General features: G+C 41.8%; 1 pseudogene; it reads left to right on the top strand.

The window, feature by feature from the left end:
* Positions 1-11,543: 11,543 nt before the first annotated feature.
* Positions 11,544-11,659, top strand: LOC118601190 (annotated as a pseudogene).
* Positions 11,660-14,476: the final 2,817 nt, after the last annotated feature.

Below are 14,476 nucleotides of genomic sequence, written 5' to 3' on the forward strand. Positions count from 1 at the left end.
CCACTGAACATCCTTCTGTATGCCATATTGTAGACATTTGTAAGTGCTTCTCTAGTGTACATACCTCGAATTGAAATTACATTTCTTATAGAACCCCCATCAAGAAAAAGGAGAGGAGAGGCAGAAATTAAACTTAGAAGATTTTAGGGTTGGATTGGAGTCTGGGGGTGTGGGAGTGGGGGTTGGTGATTGTGGTAGGGATGTGACAGAGGATTTAAAGCCTTGGAAAATCTTATACAGTAATGGCATCATCTTTGGAACTCAGGAATGTTTGAAGGAACATGGGTTGATAACTATTTTTGTGCCTTGAGTATAAAGAAGCAACTTTTTTTCCCCATGAGAGATAGAAAAGACTTATTTTGATGGTCTATCAGAGAGGTTAAATTACTTGCCAGAGTCATACAGCGAGTAAAGGGCTCGTTCCTGGTCACCTCACAGTGGAATTAGCGGCAGCCCAGTGGGCTTACAAAGTAATTGAATTTAGAGATCATTTGGTATATGCCTTCGCTGTTCTTACTGGAAACAGGTCTGGAGAGAGAAAGACTTGCTCAAGATCCCATATCTCGTCAGTGGTAAAGCTGGAGTCCCGGCTCTAAATGCTGATATTTTTCAGCCCAACTGTAGGAGGCAGAAAAGCAGAAACAGGAAGGAGATCTTAGTGCAGCTAAGGGAAGTGGTGGTGGTGGGGGGGGGTAGGGAGACAGAGAAGCAAACAACATTGTCGTCTACCCCGCCCCCTGCAGCCCACTCTCTTCCTTTCTCCAGATTCCTGCGGACTTCTTTCTTCAGCAGCATCAAAGAAGTCCAAAAAGGAAAACTAAACAGTCCAAATTACAGGATAGAGAAAAAACCCATTTCCATGTAAATGTTACCATTCTGCAGCAAAATAAACATAGTAGAAATAACGAGACTTTGGTTTGGATCTAAGATGCGGAAGATGGGCATAAATAGTCCCTAAACCAACAAGTGGAACCGCAGTCATTCTCTTCTGGACAGTAGGGAGATGGGGGCTGGGCACATTACCCAAACACAGCTATTCAGAGAGTGGTCTAGATCCCCTTGCAGTAATTATTAACTTTAGGCAACAAAACAAAATAAACAAAAAACCAACAAAAGTGGGAGTGGATCATTAAAACAAAAAAGCCGGGCACTCAAAGCACTTCTCACAGCAGCGGGAAGGTTGTGGAGGTTGGATTGGAAAGTGTCACCTGACTCTTGCCCACTTTTACAGCAGAGGTCCTCACATGGGCCTGCCCACGAGCAGACTAAGGATGCCCACTGACAGATGTGGCACCTTGGGGATGCTGTCTTCTGGGTACTTGGGAATAGAACATTCTTCCAGTCAAGTGCTACAGGGTACTTTCCTCTAGAGCAATCTCCATGCCTTGGCATACCTGGGGTGCCTTTTAAAAGGCAAATCCTGAACTATCCCACCAGTATGGGGGCGGGCCTCAGAATTGGCATAGTAATCATCCAGGTGATTCTTGTGTCTGCCTCCTGATGTCTCTGGCCCAGGATGAGCTTGTCCAGTCATTTCGCAGTGATAAAGGTACTACTGTCTTTTTGAAGACCTGCATCAATTTCGTTGACTCTTTTTGGTAATTTCACATGGTTCCACCTGGTTTCTTTGTTTTCTTTAAATTTCAATTGACTTCTAGAAAATGAGTTTTTGGATCTTTGAATGGACACACCCAGGGTGAAGAGAATTTTCCAGGGTATGAGCATTAGCTGATGAGTGACCTAGGACAGAGGGTTCTATATTGGTAAGTTCAGAAACCAGGTTAGAAGGCATTTTAGAATTCTTGTTTGTATATGGAGCCATGAAGTTCAAAGATATATTTTATGGGATAGCAGGTCCTCAGGTTTTAAAGTTACATTGTTATTTATGTTTCAGACCTAATCCCTTTTCAGGATCTCTACAAACACTTTGGGAGGGCTTTCCTCCCAAAGTACAGGTAAGGATTTAAGGTAGCCATATTACACTGCTTCTGGAATAAGGGAAGGGTATCAACACAAAATCAAAACAAAACTCCCAGTGGTGAACTGATAGGGCCGGCATTACAGTCATAGCAATTGAGAGAATTAGGCTTTGAACGTAAGTCTTTTGGAAGCAGCCTCATGCTGTAAAAAGAGTTGAATTTAATTAAATTTTGATCTTAAATTGCCACTTACTACTTTTATGATCCTGGTCAAATCAAGTAACTTCCTCAAGCTATCTGCATCTCTAGAATAAGGAGAATGATGTCTTGTAGAGCTGGTGGGGGCGCTGTTCTTGGAGAAGGTGTGTGAGACCCTCAGTGCAATGCTTAGTAATTCATGATTAGTGAATTCCAAGTTGAGGTTTCTTTCCACAGATGCACAGCAGCCTCTCAGGTGAGAGTCTCCCAGCACCTTTTAGACCAGCTGCAACTCATTCCCTTTCTCTTTCATCATCCCCTTTACACATACAACTGCCCTGGGGCATTTACCCTCCAGGATAAAAGTCCCCAATGAAATTGGCACAGCTACCGTGGGCACCAGCAGGTGCCAGCACAGGCTAAGCTTTCAGAAGGACTGCTTCATTTGATTTTATCATTCTTCCATCCTCAGTGTGACTCATGAAAGCCAAGCTTTTTTTCCTTTCATCCAGAGTGATTTCTGTCTCTCACAGCCTTTCTAGCTTGCTACTCTGAGCATAGGAGAAAATGCTCAGTCTGGCATTATCAAATATCAATGAAGAGGAAAGACCTCTGGTTTGGGGGAGTCTTGTAACAAAACTAAGAAACACCAGCAGCTACACTTGAGCAACACTGTACTTTTATATCCATTTGCTCATTTAATACTTGCAAATTTCTGGCAAGAAAGGGTTAAGGGCTAGGCTCTGGATTGCCTTCAAATCCCCATCTTCACCTCTTCACAGCTGAATCATCTTGGGCAAAGTAACTCACTGTCTCTCTCATAGATTTAAGTGGGAATTACTTAGAACACGGTAATAAGAGCTCAGTTATTATTTCTGTCATGCCCATTTTACCAAGGGACTTTGTTTTTCCATAACCTAACCATTGGTCCTTAACCTAACAGGTCAAATCTCAACTGTCTTCATTTTTACACCCTCGTCCTTTCCTCCCGATCCCCTGCGTCCACACCCTCCTCACACACAGTGAACTTTCCTTTTCCTGTTCACTACCCTTACATGTGCTAGTCTGTCTGTCCTGGGCCTGCTTGCCGAATCCTGGTAAATACTCGTCCTTCAAGGAGACCGACTCCCTCCTGTCTCCATGCTCTCAGTTTGCGCTCTGCATACCTTGGTTACAACAGTTACGTGGAATGAAATCGTCTCTCTCTACTATCTTCCCATCAGACTGAGTGCTCCCAGGGATCATATCTCATTTGTGTAACCCTTGTGCGTGATGTCTATGAGGTACCAAGTAAATGTCGGTTTGAATGAACAAATGTGGGATTCACCAATCCAGCTAATTTTAGGTGGGCACTGAAGTCATTGAGCCCATAGGCTCTGGAGCCCATGGTGGAACCCAGGCCTAGTTCCGAGTTCCCACGCTCTCTGGGTACCCCTCAGGCTGCCTTTCAGTGTGGCCTCCTGACATCACTGTGTAATTTTTCTGACCAAGCTGGGCACAGAAAGACAAAAACAAATGATATGAAAGCATGAGACTTCATCCTTACAGGCCCAGAAGAGATTTCCAAATGACACCAAGCAGCCAGGGTGCAAAGGCGTGCTTCTAATGTATCAGAAAAGACAAAATTACAGCATGCCTGCCTTTGATGTGCCGTCCGTTTCGTCTTTCTGAATAAAAGGGAAACTCTGGCTCCAGGCTGATTTTCAGTGGCAAAAATAGACTAAATTCCAACCCTTAAATTATCAAAAGTGCCACATACTTGACAAGCAGCTAAGCAGAGAGCAGAAACTACCGAGTTAGTAATTAAACAGAGCTTAAGTCAAATGAACAGAGACAGACATTCTTGTCTGGCGGTCAGAACAGAGGCCTGGAGAGCCCTAGGTCTGGCCCTGGTCCTGCGTGTGTCGGAGTCAAGTCCTGATGTGTAGCCTCAGTTGCCAGAGAGAGACCCTGTGGGCTCCCTCCACCCACTTCTGTCTTCCTGGAAAGACTCCCAGGGTGGGAAGGGGGTGTGTTCCTGTTGAGAGATGGGCTGCAGGACGGATGGTCTGTAAGGAGTCAGGAGGAGGCTGAGGAGGCCCAGTTCCCCTCCATTTCAGAATTTATTTGCACATATAAGAGCTCATGGAAGATTTTTTACATGTAAAATGATTGTACGTTAGGGGCTCTCATAAGTATTTTGGTATAAATTCATTCAAAAAATTTTGAGTGCCTACAACAGTGGACAAAGTAAAGTCCTAGCCTGGATCGCTGACATGCTGGTACGGGAAGGCAGATAATAAGCAAATAAATGTATAGTATTTCAGTTATTTACATGAACAGAACTGTTGTGAAAGGAGGAAGATGAGGAGTTTAGGAGTAGAACAATTGTGGGAGAAGGGGAGGATGGGGCTTCTATGTATATGAGGCATTTAAGGGAGACTTTTCTGAATAAGGTGGTAGTTGAGCAGACACCTAAAAGGGCAAGAGAATTCCAGGCAGAAGGAACAGTAAATGTGAAGGTCCTCAGTTGGAAGAGTGCTTAGCATGTTCGAGCATAAGCAGGGAGTCCAGTGTGGTCAGATCAGGGCATGCAAGGGGCTGGGGAGTGGTAGGAGAAGAGGTTTAAAAAAGATTAGGGGCTAGATCATGTAGGCATTCTGGGGACATCGACCTTTATTCTAATTTAAAAGTGAAGGCGTTGAAGGATTCTGAGCAGATCTTACATGCTTTATAAGGGTCACTTGGGTTGCTGTGTTGAGAGTATACTGTAGAGACACAAGGGTAGAAACAGGTAGACCTGTTTCAAGGCTAATGCAATAATTCAGGGGAGATATAATTGTGGCTTAGATCAGATATGGCGGTAAAAAGTGGTTACATTCAGAATCACTTCCGAAAGCAGAGCTTGCAGGATTTGCTGAGAGTTTGATCTAGGATGTAAGGGGAAGAAAGGATTCCAGAATGACTAAGGATTTGGTCCTGATTAAGTGGAATGGTGAAGTTTCTGTTTAATAAATAGAAAGACTGGAAAGAGTAGGTCTGCAGGATGGAAATCAAGAATTTGCATTTGGATATGATGATTTAGAGATGCCAGTTGTACCTCTAAAGTAGGTATTGTGAAGCAGCACAGCTTTGGGAATTGATCCGAATGCAATTTTACTTTTGCCTCCTAATGCCCCTGTAACATTTATTTGGAACAATTTTCCTACTATTGGATGAAAACTCTGGCAGGCACCATGATTTTTCTGGTCACTCTTAGGTATCAAAACGTACTACTGTTCTTTTTAAGTAGGAAACCATAGACTGGATTCAGAAATAAGAACGTTCAGTTTATTAATTAATACTTAAACACCTTCATCAGAAGTTCGCGTTTCATCTGCTTCCACCTTCTTCCACCTTCAAATCTCTCAAGCTGGGGTCCATAGCAGGTAGGCCGTCTCCATTGGGGAGGGAGTTATGGTAGGCTTTTTTTCTCTTGATCATCTTCCCCTTGTTAGCTATAGTTTCAACCATTCCAGAGTTAGAGGTCTTGGAGGGTAGAGGGGAAAGAGATCAGAACGTCCTGAGAAAGTTCTTAGAAGACTGGGCCTGCCCCAACACGATTTCACTTTCTCTGGCACTGGCATGTTTTTAAAGCAGCATCTTCCTTAGTTCTTTTGTGGATTCTGTGGCCGCTCCCCTGCTGTGGCTCCTCCGTCAGCAACACCACTGGCGTAGATGATGCATCCTATTCTTCTAGCTACCACTTGTTTTCCTGCAGCTCACTCCACACAGACTGGATTACAGTCCCATTACCGCATCAGGTAGAACAGTTGCGCAAGAATTAGAAGGCTCCTGGCTGACCCTCCTATGTGGCTCACCTCTAGTCCATAGGGAGCACACCATGTACTTTCGTTGGTCCCCAAGGGAATCATCTCTTCTCTGCTACCACCCACTGTTTTAGCAGCTTTTCACCTTTAGATTCCTCAGAGAGGAGTAAGACTCCATTTATTTAGGCAGCTCCCCACCGTTGCCTTTCTCTAAACTGCAGGGGACTCGTATCAGCTCTCCAAGCGAGTCATGCTCTATCACCAGATCTGAGTAGAGGGAGGACTGCCCCCTGTTCTTTCTGTTCTTTAGGGAGAGGAGCTAGTCACAGCACAGCTTCTTTCAAATCCTCCCTTCAGTCCCTAGTAACCGGACCATTTTATGACCGTGATTACAGTGAGAGGTTCAAGTTAAACTGTCCTCAGATACTCCTTGAAAATAGTGATTTGCATTGGCCCCTTTAGTCTTTGATATCTGTTGTGTAAGTGAAAGAAATGATACAGAAGGAGCATTCAGAATTTGTCCTGTTTTTAGGTTGGCTTTGAAAAAAAAAAAAAGAAACAGTTTAGGCTCTTACAACTCGTCCTCTATTCTGAATTGTAATCAATAGTAAAATAATTATCTTTTCCAAGAATGAATTTCCCTTCTTCATAATGTCACTCTTCATATGTAAATATCATGGCATTTTAGGAAGTGTCCATTGTCTCAATCACCCTTTACTCTGTGAGGAAGTTTCATTACAGATGGAGAATTTGAGGTCAAAGAACTTTAAAAGGCTGTCCCAAGGTTCAAGAAATAAGAGGCAAAGGGTAGATTTGAATTCAGGTCTTTGGCCCTAGGTTCTGAGCTCTGTTTTTCAGTCACCTCAGATGGTGGTTTGGAATAGGATGCTGTCTATTGGTAGAGGAGGTGAGAGCTGGATTAAGACTATATTTTAAAGGTGGAATCATCAGAATTTTCTGTCAGATTGTAGATGGGATGTGAGAAAAATCATCCCTGACTCCCTTGTAGGTAGAGTTCTGGGTATATTTCAGCTTCCACCTATCAGAAACACTCATGAGATTGGGAAGGCAAAATTGAGGAAGAGATCTTGCCTTTGCTCTTTCTGACTTAATCCATTGCAACTGGAGGGAAGGCTGTGTCCTGCTTTAAGAAAGATGGTAGATTTGGTGGTGGGAGCGTTAGGAGGTTGTCTTTTGGTGTTTTTACTTTTCTCATGAACTGAGAAACAAGGACATCCACTGAAACAGGGTGGGGGGGGTGGTTCTGGGAGGAAGGACTGGGATTTATATGGATCATGTGTTGCTTCCTTCTCTAACAGGACTCCATACAATGCCTGGCTCCTAGGAGATAGCCAGTTTGTTGTTGACCGAATAATTCTCTGTTTTCATAGAAAGGTTTACCAATAAGCATCACGTTGTGAAAAGGAGCAATCTTTTATACTTAAACCTCAAGTTTCAAAAACAGTTGTCTTTGGAAGTGTTGAAGGTTTGGAAATGTTTTCTGATTCTGACCCATCTCCAAAGGTTCTGTACCTTTTCCAGAAATGGCTGAGTCTCCTCAGGAGCTGATAATGTTTCTTTAAGGGACAATAGCCACCTATATTTGAAAACACTTGATAAATCTCTGGCATTTTTCTGCCAGTCTTCAGGGATACTTTGCCACACCTACCTTTAAAACGTTGTGAAAAACTGGTCATTTCTCTTGTGGTCAGTATTTCTTTTTAGAGCATGTTGGCCTTTGAATTTTTTCCCTATCTGTTGTTATATTGAATCCTAATTTCTTGATTCATATTTCTTTACTTAACCTCTCAGTATGCTCAGATTGGAGGCGAGTGTTTAGATTTTATATGAGGTATTTGTCGTACCAATAGTGGAAAAGTATTTGATTTGGAGCCAGAAGATAGAGTTTTGAGTCCTTTCTCTGTAACGTCCTGGCTTTGTGACTTTGAGTTGTTTAATTCAATTCCTCAGACTGAGTTTCTTTATTATAAAAAAAAGATGCTACCCACCTCATATAGTTGCAGTAATAATGACAACTAACATCTCAATAACTTTCAGCCATCTTCCTATATATCACTTTATCCTCAAATCAACCCCATGAACTTGGTGGAACATATAATAATCCTCTTCTACATGCAAAGACAGACAGACAAACAGTCAAAGAAAAATCAAACAAACAGAAGCTGGGCAAGGCTAATGTGAAAGGTCAAATAGGAGATGTCGGAGCTGGAATTTGAGCTCGAATATTTTTCCTATCAAGGCCAACATACCATCCATCATACTCCTTTGGCGTTATATAGTATTTTATAAATCTCCAAGCATTCTGCAAAAGAAAGGGCTGCTATTTTCATTATGTTGGTACCCATTCCTGAGTGGACAGTCTGTAGTAGTTCTGTTGTGAAGAGAGGCAGACATGTGGTCTGATTGTCTAGAACTGTGCTGTTCGTTTTGGGAGCTGCTTGTCACATGTACTTAAAGTATGGCAGATATTACTGAGGAACTGAATGTTAAAATTTAGTTTAATTTTGATAAATCTAAATTTAGAAACTGATACTCAATGCTCTAGAATTAGCTATGAATGAACATTTGTGTTTTAACTAGAGATGACCAAACCAGACCAGACCAGTGCAAATCATAGTTCATATTTCCCATTTTCTCTCAAGGAATTTTGGGAGCAACTTATTCTGTATATTAGGCACTGGTTAATTTCTACTCCTTCAGAACTAGTTGAGACTCTTGTGGGTGCTCACAGAGGTTTGTTCAGACCTTCTGGGAGGAGGCTTCCTAGTTCCACATCTGTGCTTAGTTCCAGCAGCCGGTCTGGGATGTGTGGCCTCCTAACTCCTTTCCACCCTCAAGGCTCCTTGGATTGTGGACTCAGGCCCCACTTTGACCCTACTTCCCCACCAGTTCTGTTGAACCTTACACGTGCTTAGCTTGGGTGCTTCTGGGTCTGTGCTGGCTTGACATTTCTATTTCCTTAGAGAGTCCCACTGTGTAGGACATGATTGGACACAGCTATAGAAAAAGCTGGATTGTAAGTAATCCCTTACTTTTATACATATCCATGTTCTTGAAAGTTTATATGAAAGTTCAGCACATCCAGAAATAGATATATCAGCTATAAGGTAAGGGGTGTAAACCCAATAGCTGAAAAAAATCTGTCTCAAATCGTACCTTGTCTTTTAGCCACAATTTTTGGTGCTATGTTTTCAACATTTCATATATGCTGTATGATTTAGTGATTGTATTCACAGTTGAAGACAGTTAACTAGCTAAATGTAGCATTGATGCTAAAGATTCACCACTTTTACCACCCCTAATAAGTGCCCTTATTTTTCTTAAATATATAAATTAACAAATCCCACACTTCTTATCAATAGTATTAATATTTTCATCCATTGTCCATTTTTTAAAATATTAGGAGTAAAGGGAACAATGCTTTTCAAAAACTTTTAGCCTTGGATTTTTAGCCTTTTTCAAATGAAACCTTACGCGTGGGCCCAATAAGTGAAACAGGACATTGCAGCATGCTGTGGCTGGAGCAGGGGACGTGCATTTGGGTTGGGGTAATGGAGTAAAGGGCTCTGCAGGGAGGGGACACATTGCTGCCAACTCAACATGGAACAGATCATGAAATCACTGAAATAAACTCTTCACCCAAGTAAAGACTCTTCTTTGGGACAAACAAGTTGATGCTGCTCAAACTTGGTGTCTGCCATGTGGTCCCACCATGATATTTTTAAGCTGATGTACAAGATCACGAAATTTTCGGTTGAAAGTTGGTTTAGGATTGTCACAGTGTAATGCACACAAGTGGGAGTTATTTACTTGAGGCCCTATTGGTCCCTGCTGGATTCTTGAATCCCATACTGGGAGGTCTTGGAGGGAGACCCTGTGTGTTTTTTCCTACGAGAACATGACTATAATTTGAAGGAGGAGGAGGAAAAATACAGATAAAGACACTTTATTTCATACTCAACAGTCTCATTTTATTCTCTCAACATCCAGTTCCCTGAAGATCATGGATGATTTTCCTTGCCAAGTTTGCCTCATAAAGCAAGACAATGAGGTTTATGGGACTGTTGCCAAACATGTAAAAACAGGCTATAAAGCTCTTGAGTGCCCTTCTTCCCTGCTTCCCACTCCCTGTCCCCACTTGGCACGTTTGGCATGGTGGTGGGGAGGGAACAGCACCAGCACCGCAGAGCAATACCATGTTAATAAATGAGAATTCTGTTAATAGCAAACAAATTCCCACTTTTCCAAACAAGATCTGGTTTCAGTGGTAGGGCAGAAACTAAGGTTCCTTTGCAAGTGAATGGTTTATGAAGTTGTCCAGTGAATGAAAGCAGGTAAACAGTTTATCAGACTGTTTATCATCCTCTATTCAGCCAGAGAGGGGAAGATGGGAAGGGGGATGCCAGGTTTAGATTATATACCAGATGATTAGCTCCCTGCTGTGTGCTTAAACAATTAACCTCATTGAATTCACAGAGCAATCTGTGAGGTGGGATTTATTTTTACATTCAAATATGAGAAAACCCAGGCTCAGAGAGGTAGACTGTTTGCTGAATATCATATGTATAACTAGGCACTACTCTAAAATTCATTCGTTTGAGGTGGCTCCATAGTGTGCTGGTTAGCACGTCTGCTTTGCGCACAGAAGGTCCTGGGTTCGCGCCCCAGGTGGAGTCACGGACCCCGGGTGCCCCAAGCCCGGGTGCACGCCTCGAGTGTGGGAGGGAATGCCCCACCTTCAGAGATCAGTTCTTAAGGGGAAATGGCAACATGGGTCAGGGGTGGAAGTGGGGGCGGGGGGAATTAAAGAGGGAGAAAAAATTCCACTGGGTTATGTAGTATGAGGAAAACACCTTCAACATTAGAATTAATAATTCCCATTCAATGTCTTTATAACCCTTTGTACACAGTGTAACATAACATGCACCATGATGCGTGTTAATCACCCATCTGTCTCCCTCACTGTGTACTATGGGGGTTCCCCGAGATTAAGGCCTGGGGCAGATGCCGTTAGTTCTCTTCCTGTCAGCCTCTCCTTTCCTCTTTTTTTGCTAGTAAGACTTATCTCATTCACTATAAAACAGTCACATGGCCCCACTTAGCTGCAAGGAAGGGTGGGAAACATAGACTTTTAAGTGGGCCATTTCTGTCCTTAAAAAAACTGGGGTCTCTTGGTAAGAAAGGAAGGGAGCTCAGATATGCGGTAGAAAACTAGTAGTTTCTGCATTGGGTACTTTAACAAAAGTATGCTTTTAAATATATTTAGGAAGGGCACATTTTCCAGAACCCTTTCTACTCCTTTTTCTCTTTCGCTTGGCCCAGGTTACACATCTGTGTTACCTGTAGGCACTGACTTTAAAACCTGGCGGAAACCTCCGTGGAGGCAGTATCCTCTTTTCTTCTTCCAACAATTCCTCTCTGTGGTGGGGAGTGTGTGTTCTCACTCTGCATCTGGAGAGGGCTCCCAGCCACTGTCCAAGATCTGGAAATGAAGCTGTAACCCCTGGAAGATGGTTTCCTCAAATCTATGCTTGCCCTGTCCTTGCCTCTGGAGGAATTTCTCCTGTTTTATCAACTGGTTCTCACATGTTTAAAACATATTTCAGGACAGTCTATGGTCTACGGCCATGCCACCCTGAACAAGCCCGATGTCTGATCTCGGAAGTTAAACAGGGTCGGGCCTGGTTAGTACTTGGATGGGAGACCATCTAGGAAGACCAGGTGCTGTAGGCATAAATAATAATAAATAATAAAAAAAGAAACATTTTGATGAGATTTTCACCTTATTTGTAGGAAAATGACCATTGAGAAAGGGGGTAGAGGTCCTTGCCATAGCTACTGTATTTGCGAGGAAACCATAAGTGACATGTTTTGGTTCTTTAAGGAGAAATGTATAACAACCCTCCTCCATCATCCCCCATGAATGTGGTGCCAGCTTGCTTACCTAGCTGCTAGTGCTAAAGCAAATATGGATGGAAGTTTATTATTGTTCCCACTACTTTTGGAATGAACAGACTTGGGTCTTTGTTTTAGGTGTTGTGGTTATTACTGTTTGCGATATGATTACCTCGCTTGGAGGAGAGCCATGGAATCTGAGCGAGTGGTTAGAGTAAAACTTTCCTACTATAAAAAATTATTTTAATTTTTCCTGGCAGTTTCTTTGATTCTTGGGAAGGCTTTGAGGGAATTAGTGAAATTCAGGTGATTTCCAGAGACTTCTTTAGTAGCTTTCCACAGGAAGCGTAAAAGCACACATTTTATTTTAGTTCATTTGGAAATATTTCAAGAAAATAGATCTAATGTGGAAAAAGGGAAAAATCTACAAATAAATAAAGAAACAGGTAAATACTTTAACAAACAAATCAGGAAGCGAGTCATTTCATGTTGTTATACTGAAACCCAGTTAATAATAATCGTGCCTACCATTATTTGAAGTTCGACTGTCTTTCGGAGGGCAGGATTGCTTGGTAGGCTGGGTCTGCAGGGCATGCCCATGGCATTGGATTCATTTCAGTCCTTTTAGTAAACAGCACAGGGATAAGCATGACCAAGGGCCCCCAGACATATGCATTGAATTGAATGGACACCAACAGTAGAGTTTCATTTAATGGACCTAATTGATTCATGTGTTAAAACTTTGAGGAGAATGTTTTAGACTTCTGGCTATCCTGTGGGGGGCGGGGAGGGGGATCAATTTGCAAGTCAGTTAATTAGCCTCACATGTATTATTGTGTTCAATTCTAATTGTTTATGAGCTTTAAGCAAATGGTTTTACTCTGAATGAGAGAATTAGTGCCCATAAATAAATGAAAATGTTTGAATTTTCTGCACTCTGTTAATGTGTCTCTATCATGTATATCATAGCAGGATCCAAGGTTAATAAATTATTTTGACATAGAGAATTGTAGTCAGGAACTTTCTACCTAAGTAAGGATATAAGTGGTCCTCCACAGTGGTATTATAAAAAGAATTTTGAATTTGTTAATTGGCAAAATAGGTCATTTTTATTGGGTCTGTCTTATGGTCAAAAGGGCAACCTTTTGACTATCCAATTCAACATATCATCAATTAGGGACACCTTGTGGAAGCCTATCTCATGTATTTTATATCAGTAGCTGTGAAATAGTAGAAAAATATATACTGGTCTCTGCCTCCAGTTCCTGACACAGAGCTTCTAAAACTCTTGTAATTTTCTAAGTGATGAGAGCACTAGGAGTAACTTTTGTTCTAATATTTGGTCTTTGACCCTGATTTCTGACATAGAACTTCTAAATCCCTAGGAATTTCCTGGGTGATAGCAGCCTCTTTTGTTTTAAGGAGGTGACTGCTGGGATGACTCCTGAATGGGGGCTGGTCACTGGAAATACCAAGCCATGATTAGGAGCTTAGAACTTTCAGCTCTGCCTCCCATTCTTTGGAGAAGGGAGAAGTGCTGGAAATGAAGGTAATGATCCATCATGCCTATGTGCTGAAGCCTCCATAAAAATCCCCGAAGTATGGGGTTTGGAGAGCTTCCAGGTTGATGTACTGGAAGAGTGACACACCCCAATTCTATAGAGACAAGAACTCCAATGCTCGCCACTCTGGGTCTTCTGTAGCTCTTCATCTGGCTGTTCGTCTGCATTTTTTATCATAATATGCTTTATTACGTCATAAACTGGGAAGTGTTTCCTTGAGTTCTATGAGCTGTTCCAGCAAATAATCAAATTTGAGGGGGTTGTAGGAACCTCTGATTTATAGCCCATTGGTCAGAAACACAGGTAACAACCTTGACTTGTGACTGGCATCTGAAGTGGGGGCGGGAGGGACAGTCTTGTAGGACTGAGCTCTTAACCTGTGGGATCTGATGCTATCTCCAGGTAAATTGTGTCAGAACTGAGTTAAATTGTAGGACACCCAGCTGGTGTCGCAGAATTGCTTGGTGTGAGAAAAACATCCACATATTTGGTGTCAGAAGTGTTGAGTATGATAGTATGAGAGGAAAGGAGAAACACAGGAGTAGTGTAGGTTTTCTTTACAGTAGCCTATGGAGATATAGCCAAATTTGCCACATATTTGAAACACTTCTTTATTAAAGTATAATTACTTATAGAAAAATATAAAAATCATAAGTGTGTAGCTCAAATTTTTACAAACGGAACCCAGTCATGAAATTAGCACTCAGAGTAATAAACAGAACGTGACCAGTATGGTAAAAAATTCACTCATGCCCCTTGTTGTCTGCCACTGTTTTTTTTCAAGTGCACCTTTTTCTTAGACACAGAAGGAGGGAAGTTCTTCTTTGTTTCCATCCATTCTTAATACTGTCCAAAACCAAATGAGTTCTAATAAAGACAGAGTCATTCTTTTAATTATTCCTAAAGTGATGATGATGATGATAATAATAATAATGATAATAGTCTGTTTAAAAATAGTTTTATATTTTTATTTGTATTACATTAAAAGCAGTCTTACATTTATTTTCTCATTTAATTTTCACAACTGCCACTGAGGTATAGGGGTTATTTTCACCACTTATATCTGAAGAGAGGAGGCTTCAAGGAATCCCAG

Source organism: Rousettus aegyptiacus, unplaced genomic scaffold, assembly GCF_014176215.1.
Source record: "Rousettus aegyptiacus isolate mRouAeg1 unplaced genomic scaffold, mRouAeg1.p scaffold_m13_p_3, whole genome shotgun sequence".
NCBI classification, from domain to species: Eukaryota; Metazoa; Chordata; class Mammalia; order Chiroptera; family Pteropodidae; genus Rousettus; species Rousettus aegyptiacus.